We start from the raw sequence: 20,651 nt of genomic DNA on the forward strand, positions 1-20,651 counted from the left end.
AGTGCTATTGCTGGGTCATAGTGGAGTTCTATTGATAGTTTTTTGAGAAACCTCCACACTGTTTTCCAGAGCGGCTGCACCAGTTTACATTCCCACCAACAGTGTAGGAGGGTGCCTGTCTCTCCACCCTCGCCAGCATCTATAGTCTCTTGATTTGTTCATTTTAGCCACTCTGACTGGCGTAAGGTGGTATCTCAGTGTGGTTTTGATTTGTGTTTCCCTGATGATGAGTGATGCTGAGCATCATTTCATGTGCCTGTAGGCCATCTGGATGTCCTCTTTGGAGAAGTGTCTGTTCATGTCTTCTGCCCATTTCTTCACTGGGTTATTTGTTTTTCAGGTGTGGAGTTTGGTGAGTTCCTTGTAGATTTTGGATACTAGCCCTTTATCTGATATGTCATTTGCAACTATCTTTTCCCATTCTGTCGATTGCCTGTTAGTTTTCTTGATTGTTTCCTTTGCAGTGCAGAAGGGTTTTTTTTGTTTTTGTTTTTGTTTTTTTTATTTTGATCAGGTCCCAAGAGTTCAGTTTTGCTTTCATTTCCCTTGCCTTTGGGGATGTGTCGAGTAGGAAATTGCTGTGGTTGAGGTCAAGGAGGTTTTTTCCTACTTTCTCCTCAAGGGTTTTGATGGTTTCCTGTGTCACATTCAGGTCCTTCAGCCATTTAGAGTTTATTTTTGTGTATGGTGTAATAAGTGGTCTAGTTTCATTCTTCTGCATGATGTTGTCCAATTCTCCCAGCACCACCTGCTAAAGAGGCAGTCTTTTTTCCATCGGATACTCTTTCCTGCTTTGTCAAAAATTAATTGGCCGTACATTTGTGGGCCCAGTTCTGGGTTCTGTATTCTTTGTGTCTGTTTTTGTGCCATTTATTATTTTTTAAATGTTTATTTTTAAGAAAGAGAGAGACAGAGTGAAAGCATGGGAGGGGCAGAGAGAGAGGGAGATGTAGAATCCAAAGCAGGCTTCAGGTTCTGATCTGTAAGGACAGAGCCTGATGTGGAGCTCAAACCCACCAGCTGTGAAATCATGATCTGAGCATAAGTCAGATGGTTAACCAACTGATCCACTGATGTGCCCCTAGCTGGATACTTTTAAACCCCCAGGCCCTCCCTCACCCAAAAAATGTCAGAAATATATCATTTTTTTGTTATTTGTGGAAGTAATAGCTCTTTGGCATTACCACTCCTATCTTGTCCTCTGTTTAGTGACATTGGGGGAAGGCATTATTGTTGCCTGTGGAGGATGAGGAAAGCAAATGAGCAGCTGGTTGAGTTCTCTCTCCCCTTTCTATGATTCTATGATTCTTACTTTTTGTTTTATCACCTCTATGCTTCCTCAGGTGGAGCAGAAACATGGGAGGAATTCATCATTGTCAGGCCAGGTAGCTTATCTTCAGGAATTAGGGATACTTACTGAGGTGTACAAAGCAAGTTATGTAAAAGTTTCCTGAGCTTTTAAAGTTAGGTATACATATATCACACGTATATTCCTATCCTATGTGATATAGGATATCAGGCCTTTTGGGCTAATTTTTACTAGTTCCATTAGTCTCTTCTAGATCTTACCTGTGTGTTACATACTGTGTAGCTCCAGCAAAACCTGTCTTTGACCATGGTATGGTCACGCTGGAACCCAGAGCTCCTGATGGGGAATGACTCCTGTCTCAGCCAGTTGGTGAAATCTTATCCAGGACTATGTGAAACACTCAGATAAAAAACACTTTTTTCTTAATTTGATGTCAACAAGTTTATTTAACATGCCAAGTTTGCTCCTTTACCCATATTTTCTGATCTCAAACTGGTTCAAGACACTGTGCTATGTCTTATGGGAAATACAGATACAGGAAAAATGTTGTCCCTGCCCTTTGGAAGCACTCAGATGAGGAGGTAACTGTGGCATTTGGGGGGCTATGTTAAGCAGATATATACAGAAAGTGAAGATCTTTGCAAAATGGAAGCCAACTTTGGTGAAGACGCAAATTTTACACATTGAGCACCAATTTAATGCCACCAATTTTTTTTCTTCTATTGGGTAATTCATAACACTTAAGTAACACCTAACACTCAAACAAAAAGCAATAGCCATTATCAGTGACAGAAAGCAATTAGTGACATCACTTTAACTACCTGATAGAACTATGGGAAACATACTGAAGAAATCTGAAGCATGCCCTTTATCAAGGAGTGTGTGCCAAGTGGGTTATTTGAAGATGCATTTTACTTTTTCAGTAGCATGAATGGAAACGTTTCAATACAAATTCATCTGGAGTCTCTGTGTTAATATGCTGTTTATTCATGTTGAGTCTGAGCTACATAGGGACAGAAGTATCTTGGGTCCTGGTGTTCTCCGTCTTGAGCAAAGTATCACAAGTGCATGTACTCCAGAGTTAGTAACATAGAAGAACAAAAACAAAGGGAGGGCATAGGAATATAGAATAAAACATATAAGGTATGTTTTATCTTGGGATCTTACCATATATTGCCTGAGGCATGAGACTGATCTTCTTTTGAAAGGTAATTTCACAAAGAAGATAGAAAATGACATATTGGTGACTATTAATTTATAGTTTATCCAATTTTTACTTAGGTTTCCAAGATTTGAGTGATTTCTATTCCCCCAAATTCTTTTTTTATTCTTTCACTGACTTCTAGCATAATTTGATTCCTATGTATCTCACTGATCACTATTAGTCAAAAATAAAGAGTAATATCCATTTTTCTATTTCCAAAGGAAATTCTTATGTATATCAATGATGAAATAGAATTACATCAATGCACTAATAGCTTTTGTCCTTTAGAAAAAAAATTTACAAGTAGTCTTTGCCTTTGATACCTTTAAATTTTGCTGACATATTTATCTAAAAGTGCTTACATCACACTTATATTTAGTATTTATTGCAGCATTCTGAGTATCTGTCACTTTTCTTTAATGCGGGGGGAAATCTAAGTGAACACTTGGCGGTGGAAGGCCATCTGGTGTTGATGAGAAGTAACTACGGGTTTCTGTGGAAGCTTACCTTGTTGTGTATTCCAGTGTAGTTTAGAAATACACTCTATACATCCAGACAGGCTACACAGGAGGCCCTCCATTATCACTGCAGACTGGGAAGTAGTTATGATGCCTTTTTGGTACTGGTTTTACTATGTTTTGGTGTAATTTCCAGAGGTTTTAGATTTGACTTGAGATAACGTTTGAACTACCATTTGATGATAAAAATGTGGGATAATTTGAGATTTTATGAGGTAGTGCTACAATCCTGCATAAAGTTCTGATTCAGAAGACTCTAGAAAGTGATTTCATTTTCCTGCTGAGTCCTCCTGCTCTGCTCTTCCTTCTTGTTCCACTTTGCACAAAGCAGGGATAGCATGACCTCTGGGATTAATATAAAGCCCTCTGGCCAGCTCATTCTTGCCTGTGCAGCTCTGCCATTCTTTGGGTCGTGGGGCCACAACCGTGTCACTTGGCACATCGGCTCTTCCAACTCCTTGGACCTATAGGAAAAATGGAAGGACTGCGTGCTTTGAAAAGAACCCAAATGTCTAAATTTTGAGGGATAGAAACATGCACTTAAGGACCCAAATGCACTCATTGTGGGAGGTAAGTCGCAGGTGAGAATATCCTATTTTACATAGTTTAATCTAGTTAATACTGTAGATGGAGAAAAGATAAAAGTCATCCTTTACCCTTGGTGAAAAGTTTCAAAAACAGAAGTTTCAGAAATGATAACTGTAGAACATCATATTTGATTGTTTGACGTGAGAACAAATAGACTCATTCAGTTGCTTTCATCTCATCTCATTTGTTTGTTTATAAACCCAAAAGGACTCACTTGGGATGGATTCCTCTAAAGAAGTGCCTTGGAATTCAAATGGACCTGAAATTAACGTTGTTCTCTTTAGCAATTGCTTTCTCTCTCACAGTATAATGGATGATGTTGTCAATGATTCACTCAATTTTGGGAAATAACTTTTGTCACTTAACCTATTCTTTTCAATGCTTTATGTTTCAGGCTGACGAAGGCTGAAAAGATAATGGAGATGCCTCATAGGAAACTAGATTTGGGCGCATTTCTCTTTTTTCCTTTGTCCTCCCATGGAGAGTTCTGGAAACTGAGTGGATCAATTTCTGGTGGATAATTTAAGATGTAAGGGACAGACTAAAATTAGTGGGGATTGAAGGTCCGGACTCTCCCTTTTTGGGTGATCACGTTAAACTTCCCAATGCCTCAGATTTACCTGCGAAGCAGGAGATAAAATGGGAAGTGGGAAAAAAATATATATATATACTTTAAAATTGTGGCTATTCTCTAAGGGCTTGTGCTGCTTGAAGTGAAGCATTTTGCTATGGAAATGGATGGGATGCTTTCTGCCTTGCTGGAATGTCAGCAAGTGTAATTCATTAGTGGTTTGAAAAGTGCTTTGAGCTAATGGAATGAGAGGCACTGAAGAAATTTGAACTAATATTATTAAAAATGAAAAATTGCAACAGAGAAACTTATTTCCCCCAGAACATAGGCATCAATATTGAGTCTAATATTGCCAAAAACACCAGTTTGAGGAGAGAAAAACACCAGTCACTCATCTGGACATTTTGTCTACACGTTTCCAAATTACCAGTTTGACTGATTTTGTTTTCCCACTAAATTGTATAAATTCAGTGTTTCTCTGAGAGCTGAGATTCTTGTTCATTTTGAGGATACTACCGATTTAAATCTACACTGTATGTTATAAATTCCTCCATTACACTACCTTGTTTTATTCTCCGTAACGCTATCTTGAGCTGTATGATCACATATATTCTTCTCAACCTTTCTGAAGTCAATGTAATGGGTAGCAAGCATTACTGCAGGTTTCTCAGAATATGAGCACATTATTGCTTTATTCACATTTAGTTTTCCCACTATAATTGTTGAGTTGGGTATTAATGAACATAATTAGGGATTTTTTGATATGGTAAACCTTGGAAACGATTTATTATTCTATTACCAGAACCTTGCTAATTTTCTTCTAAATGAATGTACTCCTGTTGAGATATAGATTATGTTTTATAATGCAACACAGTTGGCTCTCCCTTTCCTTCCTTTGTTTATTGATTTCTGTTTCTTTGTTCATGGTGTCATGCAGGTGAGTTAAAAATAAGAATAACTTTCAATAATCGTTGAGGGAAGAAACATACTCTATCTAAATGATAATGATTTTTATCACTGTGTTTCCCTTTTACTGTATTATCCAAATACAAAGACCAAAACAATTAATAATATGTATTTTAAGATGTATCTACGAAGGCCTTTTTGAAAGAGGATCCTAACTTTCTCCTTCCTTTAAAAATTATGCTTCATGTCTTCCGTCAAGAATCTTAACACAACTCGTATTTTGTCATTACTCTGTAATGGAATGGAAAGTGCCAGCAGCAACCACAGAAAGTGAACATTACAGAGTCTAGACATACATTATGTAGATGCTTCTAGCCTAATTACCAAGTAACTCTGCACAGAGAATGAAAGGGAGCAAAGGTTAAGTGTTTGCCTTTCAATAAATTTTAAACCAGGATGAACTACTCTGAGCCTTAATGCAAAAGCAAGGTTGGCTCATGCTAATTCACAAATATGTGTGTTAACACAACATTTTATTGTTATTTTATCATATTCCTCAGCTGCAGAGAGAAGCAGCTCTTTCTCATTAATAGCACTGAAAATAAGAATTGGAGTGAACTCAAGCAGTGAATGACTGCTTAAACCATCCTTTTAGTGGGCGACGGAGGGGAGGCATTGGACTTGGCCTTTCCAGGGGATGCTTTCTTTACTCCCATTCACTCTTTGTCTTGTAAAAAAAATGTTATCAGTAACACATTGGCCATTTTCTTTCCTTTTTTACTTCCTCTTGTCTCTGCTTCTCTCTCCCTCTTTCCCTCCTTTCCTGTCTTCCTTCCATCTTTTTTTCTTGGGTGGAGAAAGTGAAAACACAACAAAATTACCTGCCCCATGAGAATCCACATAAATGCAGAAGATGAAAGCTGCCAAGTTCAGACCTTGAGAAACCTTGGCCAGAATGTGCTCTGCAGTGGTTTTCAAACAGCTAGGTTTTGTGTGTGTGTATGTGTGTGCCCAATCCATTTTAGACAGCTTTAATGTCCCAGGATGTCCTACGCCTAATCAAATTGGAGTTCAGTCTAATAGAAAAGTCCACAGAGGATTAAGTTTAATGCACTCTAATAGGCTACTGAGCTTTTGTTAGTGCACATTTTATAAATGTGACTCTTAGTAAGGACCCAGAAAATTAGGTTTACAAGCGTCTCGGAATGTTTCCTTATGGCCTTTTGCATCCTTTTTCTTATGTGGTGATCTCCAAAGAGACCATATGAGTGTTGGAAATACCAAGTGAAGAGTCAGGGAAGGCAGGGAGTGAGAGACTTTGAAGCCTGGTGTCTTGAAACGGTTGTTTCAAGAGGCTGATGGTGAGATTAAATTGAATTGATTTACACAAAAATTGGATACAGACCACCAAGTAAAATGTCAGACACAAGGGAAGAATTACAAAATCTGTAAGCATGATAATTATGTGAAAGAATAATAATGGTTTTCACAGCAAGGGGCTAAATGTGTCTTACTTTAGCTTATTTACCTCTGTGGCAGAACAGAAATTAAGGACCAGTGAAGGAAGCGTGTCACCTCCTGTTCTATCTGGTAACCAGAGAAACTATCAGAGCTTTGCTGAGCAGAAAACCAGCAGCCACTAGGCTTACAGAAATACAATGACACCCTGCATGTGTTTAGAGTTTTACACTGAAATGTTCAGAACAACTTCACTTTCATGTTTTTAATTAACATTCTCAGTTATTTTGAAATGCAGGTAACATAGGTAACCCATTTCAACAGATGAGAATATTAACACATGGCAAAATCAAAAAACAAGGGCATTTTATTTTTTTACTTTACTAACACAACTGTGTAACTGTGTTATTCAAACTGTGTTCATTTACTGTTGATGAGCTTGAACTTTAAACCTCAGACAATGGGGACCATTGAAGACTTCCAAAGAGAGAGATATCGGGGTGCCTGGGTGGCTCAGCCGGTTAAGTGTCCGACTTCAACTCAGGTCGTGATCTCGCGGTTGGTGGGTTTGAGCCCCGCATCTGGATCTGTGCTGACAACTAGCTCAGAACCTGGAGCCTGTCTTCAGATCCTGTGTCTCCCTCTCTCTCTCTCTCTGTCCCTTATTCATGCGCTCGCTCTCTCTCGCTCTCTCTCTCTCTTTCAAAAATAAATTAAAAAAACATTAAAAAGTTAAAAAAAAGAGAGAGAGAGATATCAAGATCAGAATTGTGTTTGGGGAGAAATACCCAGAATGCTTTGGAGGAGGTGGTGGGGAAGTCCCCAGGAGGCACAAGAGATTATATATTATATGTGAAATATTAATTGGAAAAGATGAGATGATTTTGAAGGGACTCTGAAGGAAAAGTCTCAAGTATGCTGGCAAGGAGCCTGCTCAGGGAGAGGGATCAGCACTGGGAAATCTCCATGTTGGCAGAGACGCCATTGCTTTTGCAGGATCCCACATTTTCAAACTCATTTTTCACAAGTTCAGAGAATTCAATCTTACATTAGTAATTGTCACTATGGAATCTGAAATCCATTCCTCCAGAAACAAATAATCTTGGAGATGGAATAAGTACTCTAATAAACCACAGTTTTACTAATTTGAAGTCTGTACTTACTTGAACAGGGTCTATTAGTTGGAAATTCTCTACCATCTGTAGAAAATAATTACTCCTTTGGCAGGCCAGCATTGTCCTCAAAATCTCAAAGAAATTAATTGTTTTCCTGTATTCTGAAACCACTTGAACAACAGTCACCCACATGTGATTAATGTGAAAAAGTAGAAAAGTTTCATTAATATTGCAACTGGAGTGGTTCACAGCCTCCTGTTAGAAGTAGTTTAATTATATAATACATTATATATATGTGCTTAAAATAACGTTAGCATTTCCATATTCTGGAGATTTCACTTATGCCTAATGATTCTAAATTAATGTGAGTTTACTGACACTGCAAATCTATGTATCAGACTCATAAAATATTATTTTTTCTAACCTTACTCATGCTCACAGACTCCTATGTTCAGACAAAATTAAGCAAGTTTACATAAGGCCAAATTAGCTCCAGACAGGTTTAACTGAGTCCAGTTTACTTAGATATGTTTTATGTTACAGGGTTATATGGACAGAACATAAAACAAGCTGTGGAACTTAAGGGTTGTTGTATTCATTGCACCTTTCCTAATTCTGCTCCCCAAACACAATGTAGTTCCCATTGGATGATAAGGCCTTGTTGATTTGCTCTACCCTAGGGCTTGGGGACATATGGGCTGCGTAGGGGACAGCAGCAAATCACTGTGAGCTCATCCCATTTATGAATGACTTCCTCCTGGATTCCTGTTTCCTTGCATCCCCGATTAGGGTCAAAGCAACATCAACCATCTTTTTGTTTAGCGATGCCGCCAGGCTGTAAGGACTAATGTGGTGCATGTGTTACAGAAAGGTATTTGAAAAGCAGTTCTTTCTTCCAGTGATATGCAAGGTGGTGGCCCCAATTCTCTGTGCCCATCATGTGGACATTCTTAATTTAGCTACCTATAATCTCCTACATTTGTATTAAATAACATGATGCAGTTGGTTTCTGTTACAGCAATTTGGTTTTAGAAGGGGTAAGCATTTCTACATTAAAAACTAATGTTGACTTGATTCTTCAGGATTATCACCAGCTTTTTGACTGAATGCCATCCTTATGCTCTGGAAATTTCCAATGTCTGCTTGCTAGGATATTAGACGATATTATTTTTACTTCGGGTTTGATTCCAGCAGCCTCTTTTGGTCTGACTCTGGCAACAGGATGCATATATAATCATATATAATGGAAGTTCACATTAGATGTCTGTTGTTCCTTAAAGAATTTAAAATGGATTCCATTTACTCTGGCTTAACTTTTTGCCTTATTTTAATTGTGCCCAGGAATTTTTATGAAGCCATGTCATGTTGTCAGAAATGGCTTCCATATCAAACTTTGCAAACTTTGCCTTGTCAAAATAATTTTATCATTCATAAATATTTCAGTGAAAACCAAAGACTGCTTATAAATGATTGATTCTGTAGAGTTCACTGACCTTTCCTGTGAAGGCTTTGATTAAAATTAGAGTATCTCCTCCTTAATCTGACCATTAATTGTTAATAATGTGGTGACTGAAACCTAGGTTTCTCTAAAACATGAGGACTTAAATCAGTAGTTATAATGATATACTGAAATTAAAGAGGGTCATTGTAGTTCAGAGCTCACTCTCAAGCTTAGTTCTAAGCTAAAGTGCATTTTGGTTCCCAAATTAAATCAGGAAAGCTTTATACCTGGAAGTATTCTGTATTATCTGGAGAGGTCCAGAAACAATAAGGTAAAGAATGCTTTGAGATACTGGAGATTAGTATGGATGGGTTACGTGTGTCATCTGTTCAATCTTAACCATTTCTTTTCTTTATTGAAAGGTGGCACTGTTATTTGAGGTGGGTGGATAAGAGTAATTAACACTTAACAAATAACCACATGACCTAAGAGTTGAAACATTTTGATATTATACAAATCCAATCATGGATATAGGGCTGTTAGAGTTGAAGAAGGAGCCTGTTTTCTTGCTTTCTTCATTATAAGCAAAGTCGATTTTTAAAAAGATTCCTCTTTGAGGAGCTGGGTGGCTCAGTCTCTTAAGCGTTCATCTCAGGTCATGATCTCATGGTCGTGAAACTGAGCCCCTCTTTGGGCTCCATGAAGCCTGGTTAAGATTTTCTCTCTCCGTCTGCGCATTTCCCTCCACTCACACACATTCTCTCTCTTTCTGTATAAAATAAAAATTTCATTCCTCTTTTTATGCTTTCCAAACTCTCTAAAAAAGCACATTATTTTTATGAAAAACAAAAGTTAAATATAAAAGAAAGCAAAAGCAAAAACAAAAGCAGGAAACAATTCCACCAGCCATAGACACCATTTTAAAGAGCATGTCTCCTTTTAGCTTTTCTATACTTAATTTTTTGCAGTTTATCCAAAGAAACAAGTATTTGTGGAACATTGATGTGTGCTAGGCACTGAGAGTGGACTAGAATAACAGAGGCTCTATTCTCCAGAAATGTACAGCACAGTTATAGAATCAAAGAGGGTGCTATAAGTTCTAAACAGGTGGCAGAAACAATACTGTCATGGGAAGAGTTTGAAGAAGATGAAGATGGTTGTCTGTGGTGATTGGGGGACCCTTGATGCAGGCAGAAGGATTGAGTGGGGTCAAGTGTGATTCCCCCCTTCCCCTTCCAGGGGCCTCTATAGATTAAAGCAGCAAACTATAGGTTGGATATATAACACAATACAGGGCCCTCTGGTGCTTCTGTATCTACTGTAGGGCTTGAGCAATTAACTTCCTCTATGGCAGATGTTCTTGGTGTGTCCACTCCTCCCATTGTCCTTGCCATTTTTATGCAAGGTGCCTGACTGCCAAGGCCAAGCACCTGCTCTCTTCCTGAGGATGCTCTTTGGCCATCCAAGCCTACTCTGCCACCCATGGTGTACACCAGAAATATTGGGGAATTAATGTCCCTGTTGAAATGGCTTTCAACAAATTTCTGATGGGAGGTGGTAGGTAAACACTCGGGTCCATTGATCCTCATACAGAATATCTCTGGGACATAACCTACATGATCTTCCAGTATTCACCAGTTGGATTGAGGGCTAGTTTACAACTATAGCAACTAATAGCTGACTAATAATACATTAATAATGAATTTTTCCCTAGAATAAACTCCCAGCTAAACAACTTGTATGTGAATCCCTAGCTAAGGATTAGCTCTGGGGAACCCAAACAAAGACAGTAATTTTACCAACTTCCAAACACCTAGTTTTTTCTGCCTTTTAAAGCTTATTGGAGAACATGCAAAAGATATAATGTAAGATCATTCAGTTATATCCCTCTTTGCTAAATAAGGTTTCAGCAATTGAAGGCATGTTGGAGGTTATCTAAACCAATTACCTTCTTGCCAATGCTATAGATACCCCACCTGCATCTCCATGGCCCACCATGGAGACCGTTCGCTCATGCTCAGATGGTTTCCCACAGCTCTTTGTACTTTGGAAGTGGTACATCTGTACTTGGTCCACATGAGATAGGACTAAGCATCCCAGGAGCTTTGTAAGGGATAAAAAGGGCAGATGTTGAGGAATAAGCACGGTAGTGGGGTATTCTGAGAAGTCATCATCTCAGAGCATCTTCAGCAGGATTTATCTCCAGTCTTCCATAAGGTTAACTCAATGATTAATGCCTTTTCTTTTCTGAATCTCATTTCCTCACTCTTCACTGTGCCTCTTGGAGTCGTTGCCCTAATAGACTACTTGTACCCAAACCCTTATTCATGGCATGCATAGGAGGAGGTCAAACTGGGACAGTTCTCATGATAGAGAAGAGGAGGGAACTGAGCCCAAGAAAGTGAACGTCACTTGCAGTAGGCCTGGGAAGTTTTTGGTAGACAGTAGAGTTCATGGTGCATGTGCAGTGTGTGTCATCCTTTGGTCATTTAATTGTTTCCATAGCACTGGAACATTTGAAAATAATAGTCCATCATGTAAAAAGAAACACAATTTACTTACCTTGTCCCTCATGCTGGGCAGTTGGGTAGATACGTCTGTTGAATGATACATGGAAACTCATTGAGGGAAAAACTGCTTTACCAGAGAAGCTTCCGATACCACCTAAACTGAAGATATTCTTCAGTTGCATTTGTAAATGTCAAAGTCCACCCTCCTCTGCACGTATTTATGAATACCAGATGGGCTTTTTTTGAATGATAGCACAGTAAAATAATGGCAACCCATTAAAGTCATTAAGGGAGGATTGTGTGGAATTTATAATCAGTGGGCAGCCATTTATGCAACCAGCAAGGATCCATAAACTACAAGATAATCTGACGTTGATTTGATTTCTGATCTGAGAGAATGCATAGGAACTTCTACATCTGTAGACATGCGGTGTTTTCCAAGCTCTTTTCCAGTGCTGTCCATTTTTGTCCCATCGATTATCATTTCCACTGCATTATTCAGGGATAAAATTAATTGCTAACTGCTAGGTTTCCTGAGCACAGTCAGTTAATGCATAAGCCTGTTTACTGCGTGCCAGATGGTTCCGCAGTTACTTGGGAAGGGACAAATATCAACAAACAGTGTCTTTGGTATGAAACAGTGCCACCAAACAAGGCTACACAATGGATATCTGAAGCTAGAGGACTTAGAGAAAAAGAAAAAAACAACATTCCAAATGGTTGCAGATGCTTTCTTTCTCTGAAAAATAATGAGGGCTGCAAATGCCTTATTTTGTAGCCCCAAAGCTCTGCATGACAAAGAAGAATAAACATCTTCACTTTAAACTGGGTCCTGCTCTCCTGCTGATATTGATAGAGAATAAGAGTTAAAGGAGACTTGATACTAGGTAGTTTGCAAAGTGGGGAGAGGTCAAGGCAGCAGCAAATGAGCCCCTTGGAGATATTTCTGTTCTTAGCCCTAGCAAGTTTGGATTAGGGTGCTTGAACAGCGCCCACTCTTCTGACTCCTTCTTCCCTTGGTGTCGATAACTACTAGAAAGTGCTTTTGCATGTTTGGGCTGGGGCACTGACACCATCAGACACAATGACTGAGGGGCAATTGACCGTGCTGTCAGAGTGACAAATACATCTCAACTTCCACCAGTTTTGGTATGGGGGAGCTAATGTGTTAGTCCAGAAGCTGTCACCCAGAAAGGATCCTTCTGCGGCTCATGGTGGACTCGCTGTCACAGAATCATTTCGAGAAGTCGGTTATTGATTTTCCATATTTCAGAGAAAAGATGTGGGAAGAAGTTGCTCTTCCTACAGGTGGCTAGAGACTCTATTAAAATTGGAAAATACCGTCTTGAGAATGTTAGGTTTCTCCTTTAGATGAAAGCCCTGGAGGCTGAAGGAGAAATGCTAAGTATGTAAGCATGTTGCCTGGAGCGGGGAGCACTTATAATTCTTATAAACCATTGACATGTGTGTGCAAATTCGGTTACTACAATGGCTATAGCATCGAAGCAAGAGGTTTTGGGAAGAGAAGAAGGGAAGCAAAACACTTTGGGAGTCACAGCAGGCTCTGGGTCATAGCAGGCAGGGGGATGACACCCCAGGGGAGGAGAACCTAATGGGGTGAGATGTGGCAGGAGCAGAGGGATCATAAGGGCCCACTTTACTTCCTTCATAACACTGCCCTTACAAGGACTGCTTTTTCTGCACACCAACTGAGCTCTGGTTCCGGGTCTCAAAAATTATAGATGTGTCTATGAATATTTATGGATGACGATGAAGCAGGTATAAAATGTTACAGGATCTCTGGAGAGATTCGAAGAGCCATTTCTTGATCAGATGAGGAAATAAAATACCCATTAACATTAGCACTTTGGAATTACCTTTCAGACAAAACACTAGCCTTTAGTTCAAATGAAAATTCTCCTTCTGCATTTATAGTTTGAATAATTCTGTCAATTTAGAAAATAAAAGAACATTTGTCATCTTTTAGCCACTAACTAAAGCAAACCTTATAGGTGTAGTTTATAAGACCCTAACTCTCTTCTTAATAGTTCTGCTGAACTCGGCATTGGAAATCCATCTACATTCAAAGAATTGATTGCAGGACATTGATTTCATCAATATAAGCCCAACAGTTAAGAAGAGGGTTGAGTTCAGTGTCACATAGGGCTTGTCAGTTTTGATGCTTGAAAACCTAGTGGATACAAACAGAATTAAATGATCACCCTTTCTTTTCTACCTTCTTTCTTTCTCTCTTGCTTTCTTCTACTTCCCTCTTTCCTTCCCTCCTTCCCTTCCTTTTTCCTTCCCTCCTCTGTCCCTCCCTCCTTTCCTCCCTTCCTTGCAGTGGCAAGTTCTACCTTTTCATGATGCACAGGCTTTCTTTCAGGTAAATGATTTTATGCTTCCCATTTTCTCCTGCATACATCTTCTTTTTGAAGGGAGATGGTGGACAGAGGACTTATGTGACAATCAGAAATGTCCTCTTAGAAGAACTGGCAATTCCTCTGTTTTGATTTTAGTCACAAACAGAAGTGTTATGCCTAAGTTGAAATTGTTTCAATGTTATCCTTAAAAAATCTAATTTCAGGGGAAAAAACCACTGAGAAAAATCAATCTGCTCGGCCCATAGAGTTGACTGGAAAAAATGAACCTTGACGTTTAGGACATGAGGTGACAGTTTCAAAATTTGACAAATGAGAGTTGTACCAAGTAAACAGTGTTTATTGCTTCATGATTTTTATTCCTTTTCAGGATACCCCAAAATCAACAAGTTCTATCCTTTGCGGCTAATGGCTGCAGAGGAGAAGGCCAGTTGGTACAACCTAGAAATGATATCCCTAAGCTTCCTTTTCATACCCCTCTGTGTGATTTTACAGAAATTGGTGTTTCAGAAATGGGAGTTTCTCTAATCAAGCACTTTCCAAAAAAGTGCCAGAGTGTTAAGTTTCATATGACCTTGCTGATTTAAATGTGCGACAAATATAGTGGTGTATGAAAATAATTTGTGAAAACCCAAGTCAATGGGTTTCATAATATCTGAGAGCTATAGTTTTTTTGCTTGTCTGTTTTGTGTGTATGTGTGTGAGTGTACACGCACACACGTGTCTTTTAAACTCATGGCATAGTTGCTTCTCCTGGACCCGAAGAAATAGATATTAATTGCTCTTTGGTGTTATACTTATTCCAACTAAATAAATATCAAAGGTATGTTAGTTGGTAATGTTGAGGGTCATTAGCTCTGACAATTGCAACATGTCCCCATGATTATATTTGCCTTGATTAGCTGTACATGCTATAGAAACGCAGCCAGGCAGATATTCACAGAAAGGCTCTGGCCTTGAGATTAAATACTGAAAAGCACTCAGCCCATAATGGTCAAAAGTCAAAGAATAAACATGTTTATGAGGAGTTCAATTTAAATAAAAGGCAGTTTTAATAGCCTTCATATCTATTGTAAGAATATTTATTTTCTCTACCAGTGGTGTAAAATGCAGAGTGCAGTTTCTAAAGATGTCCAGGAGAGTCAGTAATTTCTTCAGCTTAAGAACACAAGTTTGGTAATATTACAAAGCTTGAATCTGAACTAGGAACTGATTATGAATAGAGATCACATCTCTAGCAGTCAGTTGTTCTTGCTAGGAAACTTAGTGAGGCAAAAAAAGGGAACACATTGTTTTCTTAAGACTCATATTGTTAAAAAAAATATTCTACCACTAGAAGCTTAGTCATATGCCACTGTTAGTTTCCTCGAGGGCTGGAATTCTGTTATGATGCTTTGTGCCCTAAGTCTCAAATATATTTACTGACGATATAAATGGGGGCATAACAAAGAAGAGAATAAATATTTATTGAATATGCTGCCTGTAACTTTTAAAGTAACACATGAATTCTTATAGAAATACCTTAGGATTATCATCAGTATCAGATAAGAGAAACTAAGGCTTGGAAATCTCACAAGCGTTCTTCTATTTGTTAGAACTTAGATGTGAAGTCATGATGTCATTTCATTCCACTGTAGTGGGTGAGCTTGCTGATGATACAGGACACCCATGGTGGGACCCACCTCCATATCTTCATTGCTATTGTGATTGTGTTTGGAGTGAAAACCAAGGATATGCTCTATAGCAAATATGAATAGAGGGAGGAGCAAATCCAGAGGACAGATAATCCTTGGCAACCTGTGGAACAACTAAAGATACAGGGCATCGGTCCAAGATTCTCCAAGAGAAAGACATGATTAAATAATTGAATGGAGGAAAAGTTTAGCTCAGTCTCTCAAGGCCACAAACTGCTGTTGAGTTGATTTGTGGGCACAGGATAGGGCATTAAACCCTCCCAGTGTGGATCCACTCCACAAGGAATAGGATTTTTTCATCTTTTAGTTCTGTAAGGCTCTGGGAGCAGAAAGAAATGAAAACTATCCTTGGAGTATGTTAAAGGTGTTCAGAAGAAAACAGGGAGCTAGAATAGAGCTGAGTGCCCTGAGTCTTTCCATTAGGGCCATTAGACCAGAAAGATTTAAGGTGGGAAGTGGTAGAAAAGGGTTTCCAGATACAAACTAACATCAATTTGTGTTAAAATAGGCTACCAGATTATTTTAGGGAATCAATGTGTTTGAATACCACTGCTCTTCCAAGTTGATTGTGTATGTGTTATGGACATACTATTCCAGATCTCTTGTCTGACAGGAGTGAAAAATAGACAAATACCATCTTACTATTATAATAACATTCTCTGAGCCTGAGAAATTATTACCAAAGCCTACAAAAATGACGAGCTCCATCAACATCTTCTAGGCTGAATTTAGAAAACTAGGTGAAAGATCCAAATATTTGTGGTAGGTGACAGAATGTTTTTCTTTATCTTCAGAAAAATAAGAAGAGAAAGGGAGGAAAGGATATAGTGCTGTTATCATGTTACAGATCATGTCTGACATGGAGAACACAGTCCCGCAACACAGCCATTAAGTGTTAGGATCAGAGGCAAGATTCATATATTCTGCACAATGGCTTAGTTCAGTCATTCAGTGAGTCAACACATTCCCTTAAGACACAAAGCAGTTGGCAGATGAAGTGAGCTCTTTGCCGCTGTCTTTGCCTGTAGCATTCATGGAAATCTTGTCAACAATGTGAGCATAACAAATTGCATCTGCTTATTTTTGCTGCTTTCTAAAGGTGAGAGAAGATACTTAACTTGAGGTCCATTCTCCCTTCCTTGCTCAGCCTGCAAACATTTTCTGTGTGGTTCTCAGATCAAGGCACTTATAGAAGGTCTTGGGCATTGCAAAATGTGCTGGGCAAAGAAAATGGGTCTCTCAGAAGAGAGCTGTGGAGAAAAAGAAATATATAACCAAATAAAATTTGAATTCAGATTCCTTCAGGTGGGCAAAGCAATTTGCTTTGATATTTTTGCCTTTATATCACTTTTTCTTTTAAGTGTGTGTGCATATGAGATTGCTCTGTGTGTGTGTGTGTGTGTGTGTGTGTTTGTGTGTGTGTGTGTGTGTGAGAGAGAGAGAGAGAGAGAGAGAGAGAGAGAGAGAGAGAGATCCCCTGATACTCAGACTTCTAGTCAATTTTAAATGGCATACCACTTCTCTCAAAATCACAGCAGCCCTTTGGCCCCCAAACTCTACAACAGACAGGAAGGGGAGGAGAGCTGGGTGAGAAAGAAGGCAGGAGGTAGGAATACTTAAATCTGTTTGCATGAAGGTTTTTGAAAAAGTCTAGAGTTAAATGTAAGAAATTAAAAATGTTGGAGAGAGAGAGAGAGAGAAGAGAGAAATAGCCACAGTGAGAGGCAGGGCAAATATTTCCAACAGGGGTATATCCAAAAAGAAGGAGGTGTGACTTCAGAGGTGCTAAATGAATTCCCAACTCAAAGGATGTACGATGTCTCCCTGTGCCTGCTGGAAATGACAGTTTTTGTTCCAGATGGGTGGGGTGGTTTCTTTCACTCTGCTCGACCACAGCATTTGGAGTTGAGAGAAATTAGGGGGAATCTATATGAAAGTCTTGAGTCGTTTTGACTATCCCTGGAAACCTAAGAGAGAGATGGTCATGAGTAATGGTAACTCATTAAAACAGCAATTCAAATGTGAGTGTGTGTGTGTGTGTGTGTGTGTGTGTGTGTGTGTGTGTGTTTGGGAGGGAATATGAAGAGCCCAAGGAGCATTTCAGAATGCCTGAGGTTTAAAATATGTGTTTGAAAAAATTTTCCAGGTACTGATTGATGATTTACTTTCTTGACCCCTGAAGACATGATGATCAGTAGTTTTCAAATTCAGCCTGCATCAGAATCATGAGGAGGGCTTGTTAAAACACAGATTGCTGGCCTCTGTTTCCAGAGTTTCTGATTCTGGGGTCTGCGGTGAGCCCAGGAATTGACTTTTCTATCAGGTTCACACGGGATGCTGATTCTGCAAGCTGGGAGTCACTGATCTAGTGCAACTGGATCATTACCTGGTATGTATTTATTTTCTCTCCACATTTTATAGATGAGGAATTGGAGGCCTCAACACAGTAAGTGACTCTAGGAGTTTAGATTCCAATTTCAGGCTACCTGATGCAAAGCAAAATGGTGTTTTGAAAGATCTTACTCCAGATTGGCCCTAAGAGGCCTGTCCATCATTCCTGGATAACCAGAACTTGGGTCAAATACATTCCAGTTTCAAGACACCACCATCCCAGCATTTGATTAATAGGCTCCTCTTATTGATGTTTTCCACCTCAAATAGCTCTCTTTGGCATGCTGAGAAACTTGTCACATTAGCCAGCTTTCTCCTCCTCCATTTTAATCACTTACAGTAAAGGTTTAATTTTTTCGTTGTAAAAGTAGTATTTGTGTCTGTTGAAAATACAGTAGCAGCATAAAGAGGAAAATGGTAACCTTTAATTTTATCACTCAGAAATAATCGTGGTCAATAATTTAAAGGTTTTGAGGTTAAGTTTTGTTTAATAGAGTTGTGTGAGGTTTTGCTCTTTCCTCAAGACTTTTCTTAAAGCAGGTGTGTTGATACATACATTCATATGAAAATATCATTCACATAATGTACAATTCACCCATTGTATGACTCTTCATAAACTCAGATTTCTAGAAGCATCAGCACAATCAACGTAAGACTTTCATCATATAAAACAAACTTGCTTTAGCCATAAGTCCCCTCCCCTCCCCCTCCTGGCCACCCCCCCCCTAGGAAATTACTAATCTACTTTCTAGTTCTATGGATTGACCTACTCTGGATGTTTTATAGAAATGGAATCATATAAAATGTGCACTTTGGTGACTGGCTTCTTTCATTTAGCATAATGTTTACAACATTCCTCTTTGTTGTAGCACATATGGGTACTTCATTACATTTTATTGTTGACTAATACTCCATTGGCATATGCCGTCTTTATCTATCCATTCATCAGGTGATGAATTGATTGGGTTGCTTCCACTTCTTGGTTATTATGAATAGGGCTGCTTTAAATATTTGTGTACAAGTTTTTATGTGGATGTATGTTCTCTATTCTTAGGTATATACTTAAAAGTGGAATTCCTGCAGCCTATTGTTACTCTATTTTTAACTTTTTAAATAAATATTTATTTATTTTTGAGAGAGAGAGAGAGAGAGAGAGCAAGTGGGGAAGGGGCAGAAAGAGAGTGGTACAGAATATCTGAAGTGGGTTCTGCATTGACAGCAGAAAGCTTTTTGCAGAGCTTAAACTCATAAGCCATGAGATCATGATCTGAGCTGAAGGCAGATGCTCAACCTACTACACCACCCAGGTGTCCCCAAATTTTTTTAAAGTTCATTTATTTTGAGAGAGAGCACACAAGTATAGGAGTAGCAGAGAGAAAGGGAGAGAATCCCAAGCAGGCTCTGGCTGTCAATGTGGAGCCTGATGTGGGGCTTCATCTCACAAACTGTGAGATCATGACCTGAGTCAAAATCAAGAGTGAGACGCTTAACCAGCTAAGCCACCCAGGTGCCCTGTATTATTCATTTACAGCAAATTTCAGAAGCATTTCTTGATTGTTTTAGATATATTGCCCTATACATTTTACTTTTGTTATTCTTTGGTAGATGTGTCTTCCAACCTAAACTCAGGAATTAATTAGGAAATTGCCTTTCCTACTGCCTGAACTGAACTAGGTGTCCTGTACAGATGATGTGACCTCTGATCATGTGGTCACAGCAAATTGGACTAAGGTATTGGGTTTTAGGGAGGTCTCCACTGCACAAGTTCAAAACCATTGGAAAGACAGAAGCAGGGAATGGCAGATGTTAGCTTTATTATTGATAACATGATTGGAAAATGTGACTCTGGGACATTGGTCAAAATAGTTAACATTCTTCTCTCACTCTTGCCCAAAGTCCAGACCTTAGGAAGGTCAGTCTGAGTGAAGGATTGGTTCCATAGAGCAAGATTTCTTACAGATTGAAGGCAGAGAGAGAAAGAGAAGAAATGTTCATCTACATAAGGGAAGGGAAGCAAAAATAATATAAAAACAGGGAGGGGGATAAAAACATGAGATTCTTAAATATGGAGAACAGAGGGTTACTAGAAGGGTTGTGGGAAGGGGGATGGGCTAAATGGGTAAGGGGCATTAAGAAATCTACTCTTAAAATCATTGTTGAACTATATGCTAACTAACTTGGATGTAAATTTAAAAAATTAATTAAATAAAAGACAAGAGATGACAAATGCTGGTTGGAATGTGGAGGACAGGGAACACTTGTACGCCCTTGGTGGGAATGTAATCTGGTACAGCCACTATGGAAACATGGAACTTCCTCAAGAAATCAAAAATAGAATTATGATGTGATCCAGCAATTCCACTTCTAGGTATTTATCCAAAAGAAAGGAAAGCATTATCTTAAAGACATGTCTGTAATTCCATGTTCACTACAGTGTTACCCACAATAGCCAAGATACAGAAACAATGTAAATGTCTGTCAATGGGTGAATGGGTAATGAATATGTATATATATATATATATATATATATATATATATATATATATATATATATATATATATACA

Source organism: Suricata suricatta, chromosome 1, assembly GCF_006229205.1.
Source record: "Suricata suricatta isolate VVHF042 chromosome 1, meerkat_22Aug2017_6uvM2_HiC, whole genome shotgun sequence".
NCBI classification, from domain to species: Eukaryota; Metazoa; Chordata; class Mammalia; order Carnivora; family Herpestidae; genus Suricata; species Suricata suricatta.